Here is a 17,369-nt window from a genome sequence, read left to right as displayed (position 1 = left end):
TGCCGGCGCCGCAAGGCGGAGGATTAGCCTAGTGAGCCGCGGCGCCGGCCTTTTTCTCATTTTAAATACTTCTGATTAACAATGATAGTTCCCCTGAAATCAAAGAAAATCCTAAAGGCTTCAACACGAACCATTTACTAGGCATTACCACAACTCTGTGTTTTTCTGTGGGAGGAAATTTACTATCTACAACTTGATCATGTTTTTTTCCTCCTCTCCCACAGTAACTAGTAATTCCTTCAAAAGACAATGGAAATGTCAAGGGTTTCAATGAGAAATGAAAATCCTGCCTTTTGTCACCCGATCGCAGCTAAAGGAAACAATAAACCGAGTGTGGACCAACTTGCATGGCGACATGTCTGTTTTTCTTTTCCACTTCCTCCAACTCAGAATTCAATCCCTGGGGTTACACTTTGGCCATTTCAGGACCCTTAACTGAAGGAAGTGTTTCAACTTGAGCTCTTCCTCTTGTCTTCTACATGGCTTTTCTGCCACCTGCCATCCCCTTCTGGTTTATTGCCTAAAGCTCCATAAGTATCAGATGCCTCATGCAGTGTGGTCTCTGTATGATAAACCAAGCTGTTCCTCTCGGATCTTCTCACCAGACTTGGCTTGCCCTGTGAAGGTATGGTAAATCCAGATATTTCTTCCCCTTGCCCTCCCCACGTCCCTAACCTGGGTTTCTGAGGGAAGCTGCAGGGACTGAACTTGCCCAACTGGGACCCACTGCCCCGAGCTTTCCTTTGCCCTTTGTCCACCTGACCAATAGGGCCAGAAGACAGGCAGCTTCCAAAGGACCCACGGGGCTTGGGCTTGGTTCTCAGTGACAAAGGCTAATCCATTATCAGAGTTTGGTGTGAGGAAATGAATTAGAGAAAGTTTTTTCATGTTTCATTTTCTGAAAGAATTTATATAAAATCATTCAGTTCTGTAGTTACATGTTTTTCCAAATTCAGAAATGAATTTCTATGAGACTAAAGATTTTTGGGGGAGGGCAGTTAACTGATAAATTCAGTTTAACAGAGCTTTGAAAATTGTCATTTGTTTTTGTGTTTGTAAAGTTAATTCATTTCATTTAACAGTCAATATTTTGGCATAAAGTTGTTTCAAAATGCATGGATTTTAAAAAATTTTTGCACTGAAATGTACTTATCATTTCTTTTTTCTGTGAACTTTTTGAAATACCCTCATAGTCAAGATAAAGATGATTTAACTCACCTGGACAGGAAGCTGGGAGGTCTGGGTTGTGAGCAGCTGTCCTTTGATGTTATTTGCCTGATTCTTGCAGAGATCTGTATCCACCTTGATAAATTGGGCCTGGATGAGCAAAAAAGCCCTCTTGTCAGGTGTTCAAAAAGTCAACAATACATACTGCATGGTTTTATCAGCCCAGGATATCTCTGGCAAGGAGCTGTAAAAGTTAGAGTCAAATGAGCAGAATCTTCGGCAACTAAATACCACAGTATTTATCTTCAGGTCATTTCGCTTGAACCCATTTTTAGCAGGTGCAGAGTTAATCATTTGTATCCCCTATAACCTAACAAGTCGTAACAGTCCAGCATTTTTGTATGTAAAGAAAGGAATGGAAAGTAAAACGACTTGGGGTATTTCATGCAAAATATGTTCCTGAGAAAGGGAAGGAACTGGGAAATGGGAGAAGGCAGTCTCAGGGGATGCTTCCTGCTGAGACGCTGCATAGTCAGGGAGGTGATTTTCCTTTCCCTCCCCAGTCCCACGGGAACTGACGGTTTTAAGGCAGTGGCCAGTACCAGATGTCCCACAGTAGGAGGATGTCGCTGGCATGGTTTGAGTGAGGTTCTGGACCACTGAGTGAACAAACCACTCTCACGACTGACGGAGGCATGGCTCTCGAGATTGAAGAAGAAAGCCATTATAAGGGGAGTGGGAAGGGGCCAAACCAAGGTAGCCAGAGTGATTTTCAAAACCAGCTGCTCTAAGGGTTAGACATCCATTGTCAAATTCTGTGTGTCTTGTCTGTCAGCTCGTGAGAAGCGTCATGGACAAGACCGCATTGGTTTGCATAAAAACAGCATTCTTCCTTAGAAATAAACAGAGAACTCCTTTTTTTTTGTATATCTTTAGAAAGGTCCTAGTAGTAGGGATGGCTTTGTGGCATAGAGAGTTAAGCTACCACCTACAATGCCGGGTTCCCATATGTGCACCAGTTCAAATCTGGCTCCTCTGCTTCTGATCCAGGTCCCTGCTAATGCTCCTGAGAAATGACTGGATGATAGCTGAAGTACTGGCTCCCCTCCTTCCATGCGGGAGACCTCAATGGAATTCTTGGTTCCTAGTTTTGGCGTGACCCAGCTTGGGCTTTTTCAGCCATGTGGGGATGAACCAGCAGATGGAAGACATCTCTCTCTCTCCCCTACCTCCTTCTCTCTCCCTCTCTCTCCCTCTCTCCCTCTCTCTCCGTAACTCAGCCTTTCAAGTAAATAAATATATATTTCTAAAAAAAGTAAAGAAAATGCCTGGTATTAGGGATTAGCTAGTCCTCTTACCACTGTACACACTCAGGTAGCAAATCACAAGCTGCCTAGGAGGAGTGTTAGTGATATGGGACCTGACCAGGGAGATAGGATTAGATTGGTTAGGTTCATGAGCTGGAGACCACAACCCTCTTGCCCCTACTTGGTCTCAGCTGTTTCCACCCACCTGTCCACCTGTCAACTAGGCCATGTAGCCACTTCCCGATTAGAAATGAGTAAAAGGTGTGGAGCACGCTGGGCCCACCCTGCTCTCTCATATACCTTTTGTGTACTTTCATATATCTTTTCCCTCTTCTCGTGCCTGCTTTCATGTGCCACCTCTAGGTGCACTCCTATCCCTGTGCCCTCTCTTGCTTGCAGTCTCTGGTCCACTCTCTGGAAGAGCCTGGTATGGAACTCCTGGTTTACCTTCTTGGGCCCCTTTCCCTTAATAAAGCTCTCACATTCCTGTGTATTTCTCTCACTTCCCCAAATAAATCCTGAACTTTACCACGTTGCCCATCTTGTTTGTATCTGAATTTAGAATGCTTCTCTAAACTTAAGACAAGAACCCAACAAATGAATTGTGGCTTAAAGTTACCCAATAACATTAGGGTGACAGATGTTCTGCAGGGAATACTTGTGGATAGAGAAAGTGGTAGATTGGTTATTTTGGCTAAACTAGCATTAGCAGATAGACAAGAATGTAAGTGTTGGTGTAGTTAGTTGGGAAGCAGAGGTAAATGTTACTCTCACAAAGAAAGAAAATCTCTTATTTATGTAAGTAACTTGTATTTGGAAAGACATTGTGTCATCCTAGTTTTTGAGGTAGGTTTCCAAAGAGATAAGCTATACTGTGGAGGAGGATGGTCTGCACAGAAGTGGGAGTTGGGCTTAGAAGATTCAGGGACACACACAGCGAATGAGGGAGCCTAGAAACAGGACTGGTTATGTGTATTTGCCATTAGCTGGGGGAGATAAATTATTATTTACCAAGTGAGACTGGTGGTCAGAGGGGTCAATGATCTGGTTTCCAAGAGTGATGCTCTTCTAGTTTTGACTCATAGATTTGGGGTTGGGAGAATGTTATAGGGGGAGGAAGACAGGGAGCAGGCAAAGCCAGATTTCCTGTGAGATGAGAATTTGTGATGTTTAAATGTGGGAAGGTGAAATGGATGTTGTGCCCTAAGTGATGTGTGATGAGAATGTCCTACAGGGGGCCAGGATGGACATGGGGATTGGTCAGGAGAAGCAGCATGATAATCGAATTGGAGCTCAGAAAATGTAGAATAGCCTAACTAGATACAAAGTCACTCAGTATTTTTATGGAGGTGTGGTGAAGGGCTACCAAAGTATATTGGGTCCCAAAGGCAGGGATCTATCTGATTGGAAAGAATATTCAGAAGTCATTGTGGTCTCAGGGGAGGGTGATATAAAATAGTACAGAAATATATGCTCCTACTTCCCAGTCCCCCTGCAAAAGGTATAACAGGACCTGCTTCCCATACAAGTGCCCTCCTGATTCCTCTCTTACTCTCTTGCCCTTACCCCCAGCCCGTCAGGCTTCCCCCACATGAAAATAAGCCTTTCCCTTAACTCTGGTGTTTGGTGTGTTTTGTGGTGGCCTTACAATAATCATAAGGTAATTTACTGAACAATGATAAATTTATGCTCTCTTTCACTTGATGTCTCTCTCTTGACTCCCTCTCTCTCTTACTGTTGCCCTCTCTCCCTGGCCTTCGGGCTTTTCCTAACTGACAATAAAGCTTTCCTCTGAAAAAGAGGAAAAAAGAAAAATGCCTGTTCAAGTCTTTTGTCTATTTCTTTTCTTTTCTTTTTTTTTTTTTTTGACAGGCAGAGTGGACAGTGAGAGAGAGAGACAGAGAGAAAGGTCTTCCTTTGCCGTTGGTTTACCCTCCAATGACTGCCACGGCCGGCACGCTGCGGCCAGCACACCACGCTGATCCGAAGGCAGGAGCCAGGTGCTTCTCCTGGTCTCCCATGAGATGCAGGGCCCAAGCACTTGGGCCATCCTCCACTGTACTCCCGGGCCACAGCAGAGAGCTGGCCTGGAAGAGGAGCAACTGGGACAGAATCTGGCGCCCTGACCAGGACTAGAACCTGGTGTGCCGGCGCTGCAAGGGGGAGGATTAGCCTAGTGAGCCGCGGCACCGGCCTTGTCTATTTCTTAACTGGATTGTTTGTTTTGTTGTTTTTGAGTTTAGTGACCTGTTTATAGATTCTGGATATTAATCCTTTATCAGTTACAAATTTGCAAATATTTTCTCCCATTTTGTTAGTTGTCTCTTCACATAGCTGAGTATTCTTTTTTTCCAGTGCAGTAGCTTCTCAACTTATTTTAATCCCATTTTTCACGTTTGACTTTGGTTGCCTGTGCTTCTGAGATATTTTTTTTCAAGAAGTTTTTGCCCATGCTAATGTCTTGCAGAGTTTTTCCAATATTCTCAAGATATTTGATGGTGCCAATGCATAGGTTCAGTTCCTTGATCCATTTTGAGTGAATTTTTGTGAAAGGTATAGGTAGGAGACTTTTTTAAAAAGATTTTTATTTATTTTATTTGAAAGAGTTACAGACAGTGAGAGGGAGAGACAGAGAGAAAGGTCTTCCTTCCATTGATTCACTCCCCAAATGGCCACAACAGCTGGAGCTGTGCTGATCTGACCAGGAGCCAGGAGCATCTTCCAGGTCTCTGACATGGGTGCAGGGGCCCAAGCACTCAGGCCATCCTCCAATGCTTTCCCAGGCCACAGCAGAGAGCTGGATTGGAAGAGGAGCAGCTGGGACTAGAACCGGCACCCATATGGGATGCTGATGCTGCAGGCGGAGGATTAACCTACTGTGCCACGGCACCGGCCAAGGTTGGAGTCTTATTTCATATTCTTGCACATGAGATCTAGTTTTCCCAGCACCATCTGTTGCAGAGAATGTCCTTAATCTAGGTATTGATTTTAGCCATTTTGTCAAAAATAAGTTGGTTGTATATGCATGGATTGATATCTGGAATTTCTGTTCTGTTCTACTTGTCTACAAATCTGTTTTATTTACTAGTACCAGGCTGTTTTGGTTATAACTGCCTTGTAGTATGTCTTGAGATCTGAGAATGTGATGCCTCTGGCTTCATTGTTGTTGTATAAGATTGCTTTTGCTTTTTAGGTTCTTTTGAATTTTAGCATCCACTTTTTCTAGATCTGAGAAAGAATATCATTGGCATATTGATTGGGATAGCATCAATTCTGTAAATTGTTTTGGGTAGCATGGACATTTTCATGATGCTGATTCTTCCAATCCACAAACATGGAATATTTTTGCATTTTTCTGTCTTCTTCTGTTTCTTTAATGTTTTGTAATTTTTGTAGCAGAGATCCTAGACTTTCTTGGTTAATTTTTTCCGAGTTTTTTTTTAAGCTATTAATGGAATTGATCTTAGAAGTTCTTTCTCAGCCATGAAAATGTCTGTGTATAAAAAGGCTATGGATTTTTTGTGTTAATTTTATGTCCTGTTACTTTACCAAACTCTTTTATGAGTTCCCATAGTCTCTTAGTAGAGTCTTTCGATTCTCCCGTATATAGAATCATGTCATCTGCAAATAGGGGTAGTTTGACTTGCTCCTTTTCCTTTTTTCCCCCTTTTTTGCCTAATGGCTCTGGTTAAAACTTCTGCAACTATATTGAATAGCAGTGGTGATGGTGGGTATCTTTTTGTGGTTCTGTATCTTAGTGGAAATGTTTCAACTTTTCCCCATTCAATAAGATGCTGGCTTTGTGGTTGTCATATATTGCCTTGATTATGTTGAGGTATTGTTCCTTCTATACCCAACTTGCTTATGGTTTTCATCATAAAAGGATGTTGGGATTTTTATCACTTTCTCTGCATCTATTGAGATAATCATAGAGTTTTTGTTCTTCTGTTTGTTAATGTGATATATTTATTGGTTTCTGAATGTTGAAGCGTGCCTGCGTACCAGGAATAAATCCCATGGTGCTGGTTAATGACCTTAGCTAGTATTTTGTTGAGGATTTTTGCATCTACGTTCATTGGGGATATTGGTCTATCATTCTCTTTCTCTTTTGTATCTTTTTTTGGTTTAGGAATTAAGGTGATGTTGACATCATAGAAGGGGTTTGAAAAGATTTTCTACCTTTCAATTGTTTTGAATTTAGTATAGAGATAATTCTTTCTTCCTTAAAATTTAGTAAATACTTTTATTTCTTTTTTTTCACTATTTTGCTTAGCATGGAATACAAGAGGTAACTTATTCTGCCAGCCCACTGTTCTTTCTTATGTAGAAGTCAGTGCAGCTTTGAAGTCACAACCTGTAGTCATTTGTTTCTTAATGGGTAAAACATCAGGTTAGAACATGAAAACCAGAATCAGACAATCAAAATGAAACATATATTCTGTACCAGGAAGTTATCAGGAGAAAGACCAATCTTTTCCTTGCCCTTCCTAGTTGGGAGTTTGGTATTTAACTGGTTCATGGGCTGAGTGTATTGGTAAACAAAAATTTTACTTATTTGCATACTCTAATTTAGCAATAAAAAGTATTTAGTAATAATCACTAGTGTTATGAAAGTTATTGCATGTTATCATTGTCAAATATTTACTTTTATCATCCTTTATTTGTTAATATTGATTTGAAAGCATGATTTCTATTCTCATTTAGATACAGATCAGAAAGCAACAGCCAAGCTGTTACTAGCAAGTCAATAAATTAGGATGTATTTCATACAATCAGTGCTATTTAAAAATCAAGATAATCAATTAAGTTTTATTTGTACCCTTCCATGGTAGAATTCTAAATCTAAAGCAACATGTTAGAATTTGCCAATCTAGTCACTAGTGAGTCATTTTTAAAAATAAATCTCTTTATTCATTCCTTCAGTTTATTTAATGGTGCATTGAGAGATTATGGTTGGGAGCAATGGGTTAAATGATTGATGACATATTTAAGGTGCTGATTTGTAAGCAGAATCTTTCTGTATTTTCATCTTGGAGTAACAGACGTGCAAATTTACTTCTTTGTTTGGAGTCTCTACAAGTAGAAAGACAATTGTGCCCTCATGGATGACTGAGTGAAGGCCTCTTCCTCAGTTGAGGAGAACTGGCTAAAGAAAAAGCTTTATTAGATATTAGGAATTATATGCTTTCTCTAGCTTCTCATTATTATGTAGTGGTACTCACTAGGTCAAATTCCATTCCCTGAATGGTGCATACCTCTGTATAATAATCTAAATAAGTATATAGTTTCCCAACCTACAGAGTTATAGATGTTTCTGCGTAAATATTTTATAGGTTTCTACTCTGGCCATATGACTTGAAGTCCTTATTTATGTGTACAGAGGAGTGGTGATATTCTTTATTGGCTCACAACTATTCCACAACACCCCCAAATTTCCAGGGCAAACTCTCTGGGCAGCACACCAAATTGTATGACTTCATTTATTGCAGATATTCCGTCTTCAATTAAAACGATTACATCTCTTATCCTTCAGTCTCTTCTTACTATGAACCTTTCTTCACACTTTAATATTGGAGTTAGCTTCACAAAACTAACATTTTGATTTTTGTTTATTCTCTCTTGCTATTGTGAGTAAATGGGTTTTCACACAATGCTTGAACACAGAATAGCTCAGTGTTCTTTTCCTCACCCTGGGCATGACTAATAAATATTCTCTCACCCACCTCAGAAAATAAAAGCTCGGCATTGTATCACCAGAAAGTAGCATAATGTTTGTGTTTTGGGAAGGGATATGTAAATATTTGTTGAATGAATGATGAACTTAGATCATCATACACACAGGAGTAGCCAAACAAAATCACAAACACAGAGGTGGATGGATATGCATGCACGTGTGCAGACACACAAGTAACGTACACTCGGGTAAATCTGTGATGTAACTTCCCTCATTTCTTCCTGATTATATTTTCTCTTATCCTGAAACCATGTTATCATTATTAACCTCTCCTAGAATTCTTGTTCAGCTATATTAAATGACAGATGATGGAAAATCTACACCTTAATTGGAATGGTTTAATTTGGAATGTTGACTCATTTGTTAGCCTCTTTTCTTTGTGCACAAGGAAAATATTTTAGTGTAATTATTCATTTATATTCAAACATTTTTAGGATAATTATTCATTTAAATAACTTGAAACTGTTGCTGTGCTTTATTGACCTAACAATCACTACAATTTTCGTATAATTTATCTTCAGAATGATCTTTATTGCATGGAATGTCAGTGAGAAAGGTTACTGAAGCCAATAAATGGAGAGAGATGGGAGTAACCTCAGTGTGGATTATATTAGCACGCCTTCGTATAATTAATTTCGAATGTCTAAATCCTATCTGCAGTTTCAATCTTTTCCTAAACAACAGACAGAAAGATTTAAACAATTTAACATAACACTTAAATCTTAATAATTCATAGAACTGTCATTTGGCTTTTAGCTTCCAGGCTTTTATCTACAGGACTTAAATCTTAATTAGTCATGATTACAATTAACATTTTACGTTCAATGAACATTTATTAAGATTTAAAACATGATTATCTACTGCTTTGCTCAATATTGATTCTTGAATACACTCATTTTTAATTCTAGTTTGACTTTCCTAAAGTAAAACAATTTTTGTTAGTGTCTGTATGTTATAAATATTTTCTGTTAAATGCCTACACATGATTCATTTCTTATATTCTTTTTTAAATTTTTTTTTATTTATTTGACAGATAGAGTTAGACAGTAAGAAAGAGAGACAGAGAGAAAGGTCTTCCTTTCTGGTTCACTCCTCAAATGGCTGCCATGGCTGGCGCTGCGCCGATCTGAAGCCAATAGCCAGGTGCTTCCTCCTGGTCTCCCATGCGGGTGCAGGGCCCAAGCACTTGGGCCATTCTCCACTGCCTTCCTGGGTAACAGCAGAGAGCCGGACTGGAAGAGGAGCAACCGGGACTAGAACCCTGCACCCACATGGGATGCCGGTGCTGCAGGCGGAGGATTAACCAAGAGAGCCAAGGTGCCGGCCCCATTTCTTATATTTTTTTTGAATGCAGGCTTACATAGTTACAGATTACTAGTTTAGATGCTTTTCTGAAACATTTAAAAAGTATTCTATTGTTAAAATGTGCCATTTACAGTAATTGATGAGACTACACCTGTCAAACTGATTAACTTATTTGTCCCTATTAATGTGTCTTTTTCCAGTGTAGCTTATAGCTTCCTCTTTGCCCTAAATATATTATTTTATTGTATGCTTTATAGATTTGCTATTTTAACTCTAATTGAAAGGGAGAGATAGGTCAGAGAGAAAGACACACACACACACACACACACACACAGAGAGAGAGAGAGAGAGAGAGAGAGAGAGAGAGAATGAAAAAGCTTGCCTTGAGTTGACGTAGATATTCACCAGAGGGAAAGCTTGAGTAAGGGCAATGATGTTTGTTTTTGTGTTGAATTCCTTGGTAGTAGGACTCTGACCTCAAGGGCCTCCTAGAAAGTTATTATCCCATCCCTGGCATGACATTTACCATGATTCATGATTCTGCCTCTGTCCGTGAAGAGTTTCAGGTTTGGCTCTGTCAAGGGCTGGTCCATAGATAAGATCAACCTGAATAGGAGTAGTCTAGATCTCCCTTAACATTTTTGGGGAAAGAAGTCCTCTTCTTTGGCAAGCATTCCTGTGAGGACTATCAGAATGTTCCAAGCCTATTCTCAGGAAACATTAATGTTGACTTGTCCTGATGAAAATGTTAGTTGAGCATTTAAATTTGAATTGGAGGTCTCAGCAGAGGAGAGGTTTAGGATATTCTGGCATTTGCCAAAAGATCCTTTCTGCACAGTCCCCAAGTTTGCATTTTAATGGTTCTAAGAATGGTCAATGTTTTATCTACCCAGATAGTCCTATGATTATAATAGACTGAAAGTCCTTAAAATAAGATTAATGTTTAACTTTAAATAGGAGTGTCCAGCCAGGGTCTATTAAGACATCAATCAGTTTGTTTCCCACTGTAATTTTTTACTCAGGGCTTCTATGGGGAAATCCAAATTGGCTGTTCTAAAAAGATCGGAATCGATGGTTCCTCACACATTTATCTTTTAAGTACTTTTTTTTAACCATTTGTGGATATTGAGCCTTTTACCATTTTTTTCTCTTCATACTATTTGTTGAACTCTTTTACTTAGAGTAAGGTCAGCTAATAATCATTAAGTATACTGAAAATAGATCTTTTTACTTTTTTAAAAAATTTGATACATCTTTGCTTTTTATTTAATGTGGGGTAATTCTTTTATCAGTCACTTTATTCCTTGTAGTAACCAAGCTGGTATTCTTTTTATATTGTTTAATTGAATTTTAATTGATTTTTAAACTTTTATTTAATGAATATAAATTTCCAAAGTACAGCTTATAGATTACAATGGCTTCCCCCCCCATAACGTCCCTCCCACCCGCAACCCTCCCCTTTCCCACTCCCTCTCCCCTTCCATTCACATCAAGATTCATTTTCATTTCTCTTTATATACAGAAGATCAGTTTAGCATACATTAAGTAAAGATTTCAACAGTTTGCTCCCACACAGAAACATAAGTGAAAAATACTGTTTGAGTACTAGTTATAGCATTAAATCTCAATGTACAGCACACTAAGGACAGAGATCCTACATGAGGAGTAAGTGCACAGTGACTCCTGTTGTTGACTTAACAAATTGACACTCTTGTTTATGGCCTCAGTAATCACCCTAGGCTCTTGTCATGAGTTGCCAAGGCTATGGACGCCCCCTGAGTTCACTGACTCTGATCATATTTAGACAAGGCCATGGTTAAAGTGGAAGTTCTCTCCTCCCTCAGTGAAATCTACCTCCTTCTTTGATGACCCGTTCTTCCACTGGGATCTCACTCGCGGAGATCTTTCATTTAGGTTTTTTTTTTTTCCCCCCAGAGTGTCTTGGCTTTCCATGCCTGAAATACTCTCATGGGCTTTTCAGCCGGATCCACATGCCTTAAGGGCTGATTCTGAGGCCAGAGTGCTGTTTAGGACATCTGCCATTCTATGGGTCTGCTGTGTATCTCACTTCCCATGTTGGATCGTTCTCTCCCTTTTTTATTCTATCAGCTAGTATTTGCAGACACTAGTCTTGTTTATGTGATCCCTTTGGTTCTTAGTCCTATCATTATGATCAATTATGAACAGAAATTGATCACTTGGACTAGTGAGATGGCATTGGTACATGCCACCTTGATGGGATTGAATTGGAATCCCCTGGTATGTTTGAGGTAAGTCAGCTTGAGCATGTCCCGAATTGCACATCTCTTCCCTCTCTTATTCCCACTCTTATATTTAACAGCGATCACTTGATTTTTACATTTATATGGTGGGAACATAGTTCAAGTGTTTTATATATATAGTTTTATGCACATAATGATGATTTCTATCCTACTCTTTTTCCCTGAGGAAAACTGAGGATCTACCCTCACTCTTTTATTTTTTACAATGGCATAATTTCTTTTTTTATCTTTTATTTAATGAATATAAATTTCCAAAGTACGGCATATGAATTACAATGGCTTCCCCCACATACTGTCCCTCCCACCCACAACGCTCCCCTTTCCCACTCCCTTTCCCCTTCCATTCACATCAAGATTCATTTTCGATTATCTTAATATACAGAAGATCAGCTTAGTATACATTAAGTAAGGATTTCAACAGTTTGCTCCCACACAGAAACATAAAGTGAAAAATAATAGATGATTTTTTTTAAATGATGATGAAATCAGATCAGACCTATTGTCATGTTTAATCCCAGTGAGAGTCAAGTTGGGAATTGATAATTTCTTTTTTTTTTTTTTACAGAAGATCAGTTTAGTATACATTAAGTAAAGATTTCAACAGTTTGCACCCCCATAGAAACACAAAGTGAAATATACTGTTTGAGTGCTCGTTATAGCATTAAATCTCAATGTACAGCACATTAAGGACAGACATGCTACATGAGGAGTTAGTGCACAGTGACTCCTGTTGTTGACTTTACAAATTGACATTCCTTTCTATGGCATCAGTAATCTCCCTATGCTCCAGTCATGAGTTTCCAAGGCTATAGAAGCCCTCTGAGTTCTCCGACTCTTATCTTGTTTAGACAAGGTCATAGTCAAAGTGGAGGTTCTCTCCTCCCTTCAGAGAAAGGTACCTCCTTCTTTGAAGACCTGTTCTTTCCACTGGGATCTCACTCACAGAGATCTTTTGCCAGAGTGTCTTGGCTTTCCATGCCTGAAATACTCTCATGGGCTTTTAGCCAGATCCGAATGCCTTTAGGGCTGATTCTGAGGCCAGAGTGCTATTTAGGACATCTGCCATTCTATGAGTCTGCTGAGTATCTCACTTCCCATGTTGGATCACTCTCCCCTTTTTTTATTCTATCGGTTATTGTTAGCAGGTACTAGACTTGTTTATGTGCTCCCTTTGACTCTTAGTCCTTTCATTATGATCAATTGTGAAATGAAATTGATCACTGGGACTAGTGAGATGGCATTGGTACATGCCACCTTGATGGGATTGAATTGGAATCCCCTGGTATGTTTCTAACTCTACCATTTGGGGCAAGTCAGCTTGAGCATGTCCCAAATTATACATCTCTTCCCTCTCTTATTGCCATTCTTATGTTTAACAGGGATCACTTTTCAGTTAATTTTCAACACTTAAGAATAACTGTGTGATAATTAAAGAATTAAACCAGTCATATTAATTAGAACAGACAAAAAAACTACTAAGAGGGATAATGTATTAAGTTGTTCATTAACAGTCAGGGCTATGCTGATCAAGTCACCGTTTCTCATAGTGTCCATTTCACTTCAGGAGGTTTCCTTTTTGGTGTTCAGTCAGTTGTCACCGATCAGGGAGAACATATGGTATTTGTCCCTTTGGGACTGGCTTACTTCACTCAGCATGATGTGTTCCAGATTCCTCCATTTTGTTGCAAATGACTGGATTTCGTTGTTTCTTACTGCGGTATAGTATTCTAAAGAATACATATCCCATAATTTCTTTATCCAGTCTACCGCTGATGGGCATTTAGGTTGGTTCCAGGTCTTGGCTATTGTGAATTGTGCTGCAATAAACATTAGGGTGCAGAAGGCTTTTTTGTTTGTCAATTTAAACTCCTTTGGGTAAATTCCAAGGAGTGGGATGGCTGGGTCGAATGGTAGGGTTATCTTCAGGTTTCTGAGGAATCTCCAGACTGACTTCCATAGTGGCTTGACCAGTTTGCATTCCCACCAACAGTGGGTTAGTGTCCCTTTTTCCCCACATCCTCGCCAGCATCTGTTGTTGGTAGATTTCTGTATGTGAGCCATTCTCACCGGGGTGAGGTGAAACCTCATTGTGGTTTTGATTTGCCTTTCCCTGATTGCTAGCAACCTTGAACATTTTTTCATGTGCCTGTTGGCCATTTGGATTTCCTCTTTTGAAAAATGTCTATTGAGGTCCTTGGCCCATTTCTTCAGTGGGTTGTTGGTTTTGTTTTTGTGGAGTTTCTTGATCTCTTTGTAGATTCTGGTTATTAACCCTTTATCTGTTGCATAGTTTGCAAATATTTTTTCCCATTCTGTCGGTTGTCTCTTCACTCTCCTGACTGTTTCTTTTGCAGTACAGAAACTTCTCAATTTGATGCAATCCCAATAGTTGATTTTGGCTTTGACTCCCTGTGCCTCCTGGGTCTTTTCCAGAAATTCTTTGCCTGTGCCAATATCTTGAAGGGTTTCTCCAATGTTCTCTAATAACTTAATGGTGTTAGGTCGTAGATTTAGGTCTTTAATCCATGTTGAGTGGATTTTTGTGTAAGGTGTATGGTAGGGGTCTTGCTTCATGCTTCTGCACATGGAAATCCAGTTTTCCCAGCACCATTTATTGAATAGACTGTCCTTTCTCCAGGAATTGGTTTTAGATCCTTGGTCAAATATAAGTTGGCTGTAGATGTTTGGGTTGATTTCTGGTGTTTCTATTCTGTTCCATTGGTCTATCCATCTGATTCTGTACCAGTACCATGCTGTTTTGATTACAACTTCCCTGTAGTATGTCCTGAAATCTGGTATTGTGATGCCTCCGGCTTTGTTTTTGTTGTACAAGATTGCTTTAGCTATTCGAGGTCTCTTCTGCCTCCATATGAATTTCAGCATCAGATTTTTCTAGATCTGAGAAGAATGTCTTTGGTATCTTGATTGAGATTACATTGAATCTATAAATTGCTTTTGGGAGAATGGACATTTTGATGATGTTGATTCTTCCAATCCATGAGCATGGAAGATTTTTCCATTTCTTGGTATCTTCTTCTATTTTCTTTAAGATTTTGTAATTCTCATCGTAGAGATCTTTAACGTCCTGGTTAAGTTTATTGCAAGGTATTTGATTGTTTTTTTAGCTATTGTGAATGAGATTGATCTTAGCAGTTCTTTCTCAGCCGTGACATTGCTTGTATATACAATGGCTGTTGATTTTTGTGCATTGATTTTATATCCTGCCACTTTGCCAAACTCCTCTATGAGTTCCAATAGTCTCTTAGTAGAGTTCTTTGGATCCTCTAAGTACAGAATCATATCGTCTGCAAAGAGGGATAGTTTGACTTCTTCCTTCTCGATTTGTATTCCTTTGATTTCTTTTTCTTGTCTGATGGCTCTGGATAAAACTTCCAGAACTATGTTAAATAGCAGTGGTGAGAGTGGGCATCCCTGCCTGGTGCCATATCTCAGTGGAAACGCTTCCAACTTTTCCCCATTCAATAGGATGCTGGCTGTGGGTTTTTTATAAATTGCTTTGATTATATTGAGGAATGTTCCTTCTATACCCAATTTGCTTAGAGTTCTCATCATGAAAGGGTGTTGAATTTTATTGAATGCTTTCTCTGCATCAATTGAGATAATCATATGGTTTTTCTTTTGCAGTCTGTTAATGTGGTGAATCACATTGATTGATTTGCGAATGTTGAACCTTCCCTGCATACCAGGGTTGAATCCCACTTGGTCTGGGTGGATGATCTTTCTGATGTGTTGTTGTACTCTATTGGCCAGAATTTTATTGAGGATTTTTGCATCTATGTTCATCAGGGATATTGGTCTGTAATTTTCTTTCAGTGCTGCATCTTTCTCTGGCTTAGGGATTAAGGTGATGCTGGCTTCATAGAAAGAATTTGGGAGGATTCCCTCTTTTTCGATTGTTCTGAATAGTTTGAGAAGAAATGGGACTAGTTCTTCTTTAAATGTCTGGTAGAATTCAGCAGTGAATCCATCTGGTCCTGGGCTTTTCTTTGTTAGGAGGGCCTTAATTACTGTTTCAATTTCTGTTTCAGTTATGGGTCTATTTAGGTTTTCTATGTCTTCATGGTTCAATTTTGGTAGATTGCATGTGTCCAGGAATCTATCCATTTCTGATAGGTTTTCCTGTTTGCTGGTATACAGGTCCTTGTAGTAATTTCTGATGATTCTTTTTATTTCTGTGGTGTCTGTTGTTACGTTTCCTTTTTCATCTCTGATTTTATTGATTTGGGTCTTTTCTTTTCTTTTTTTAGTTAGTTGGGCCAATGGGGTGTCAATTTTGTTTATTTTTTCAAAAAACCAGCTTCTCGCTTGGCTGATTTTTTGTAGTGTTTTTTTGGATTCAATCCTGTTAATTTCTTCTCTGGTTTTAATTATTTCTCTTCTCCTACTAGATTTGGGTTTGGTTTGCTGCAGTTTTTCTAGGTCCTTGAGATGCGTTGAAAGCTCATTTATTTGGTACCTTTCCAATTTCTTGATATAGGCATCTTTTGCTATAAATTTGCCTCTCAATACTGCTTTTGCTGTATCCCATAAGTTTTGATATGTTGTGTTGTTGTCTCCATTTACTTCCAGAAAGTTTTTGATTTCTCTTTTGATTTCTTGAATGACCCAGTGTTCATTCAGGAGCATGTTGTTCAGTCTCCATGTGTTTGCATACTTTCTGGGGTTTCCTGAGTTGCTAATATCCAGCTTCATCCCACTGTGGTCTGAGAAGCTGCATGGTATGATTCTAATTCTTTTAAATTTGCTGAGACTTGCTTTATGGCCTAGTATGTGATCAATCCTAGAGAAGGTTCCATGCAATGCTGAGAAGAATGTGAAGTCTGTAGATGTAGGGTTGAAAGTTCTGTAGATATCTGTTAGATCCATTAGGGCAATAGTGTCGATTAAATCTGCTGTTTCCTTGTTGATCTTCTGTCTGGATGATCTGTCTATTTCTGAGAGTGGAGTATTGAAGTCCCCCAGTACTATTGTATTGGAATCTAAATCTCCCTTTAAGTCCCTTAACATATCTTTTAAATAGACCGGTGCCCTGTAATTAGGTGCATGTACATTTATAATAGTTACATCTACCTGTTGAATTGAACCCTTAATCATTATATAGTGTCCCTCTTTGTCTCTCTTAACAGTTTTTGTATTAAAGTTTATTTTCTCTGATATTAATATGGCTACACCTGCTATTTCGTTTAGTTTTTGTTGGCATGGAATACCTTTTTCCAACCTTTCACTTTCAGTCTGCATGCCTCTTTGTTAGAGAGATGTGTTTCTTGTAGGCAACAAATAGTTGGGTTGTGTTCTTTGAGCCAGTCAGCCAAACGGTGTCTTTTAACTGAAGAATTCAGACCATTAATGTTCAATGTGACTATTGATACGTAGTGACTTTGCCCTGCCATTTTCCCGGAGATATTTTCTAGTATATGCTTTGAGCTTCCCATGCTCTTTTACTGGTAGGTGTTCTTCCTTTCCCTTCTTTCATATTGATGGCCGTGTTTCTGTGTTTCTGAGTGTAGCACATCTTTAAGTATCTTTTGCAGGGCCGGACGAGTGGCCACAAAG

At 39.2% G+C, this 17,369-nt stretch overlaps 1 protein-coding gene across 1 annotated transcript in view; it reads right to left on the bottom strand.

Moving 5' to 3' along the window:
- Positions 1 to 17,369, bottom strand: part of LOC138843046 (disintegrin and metalloproteinase domain-containing protein 32) — a 591,210-nt gene that overhangs the window by 165,719 nt on the left and 408,122 nt on the right. The window lies entirely within an intron of this gene.

Source organism: Oryctolagus cuniculus, chromosome 2 (genome assembly GCF_051225735.1).
Source record: "Oryctolagus cuniculus isolate XC-2025 breed Fujian yellow rabbit chromosome 2, ASM5122573v1, whole genome shotgun sequence".
NCBI lineage: Eukaryota > Metazoa > Chordata > Mammalia > Lagomorpha > Leporidae > Oryctolagus > Oryctolagus cuniculus.
The sequence above is the reverse complement of the archived record's forward strand: the minus strand, read 5'-3'. Positions and strand labels throughout refer to the sequence as shown.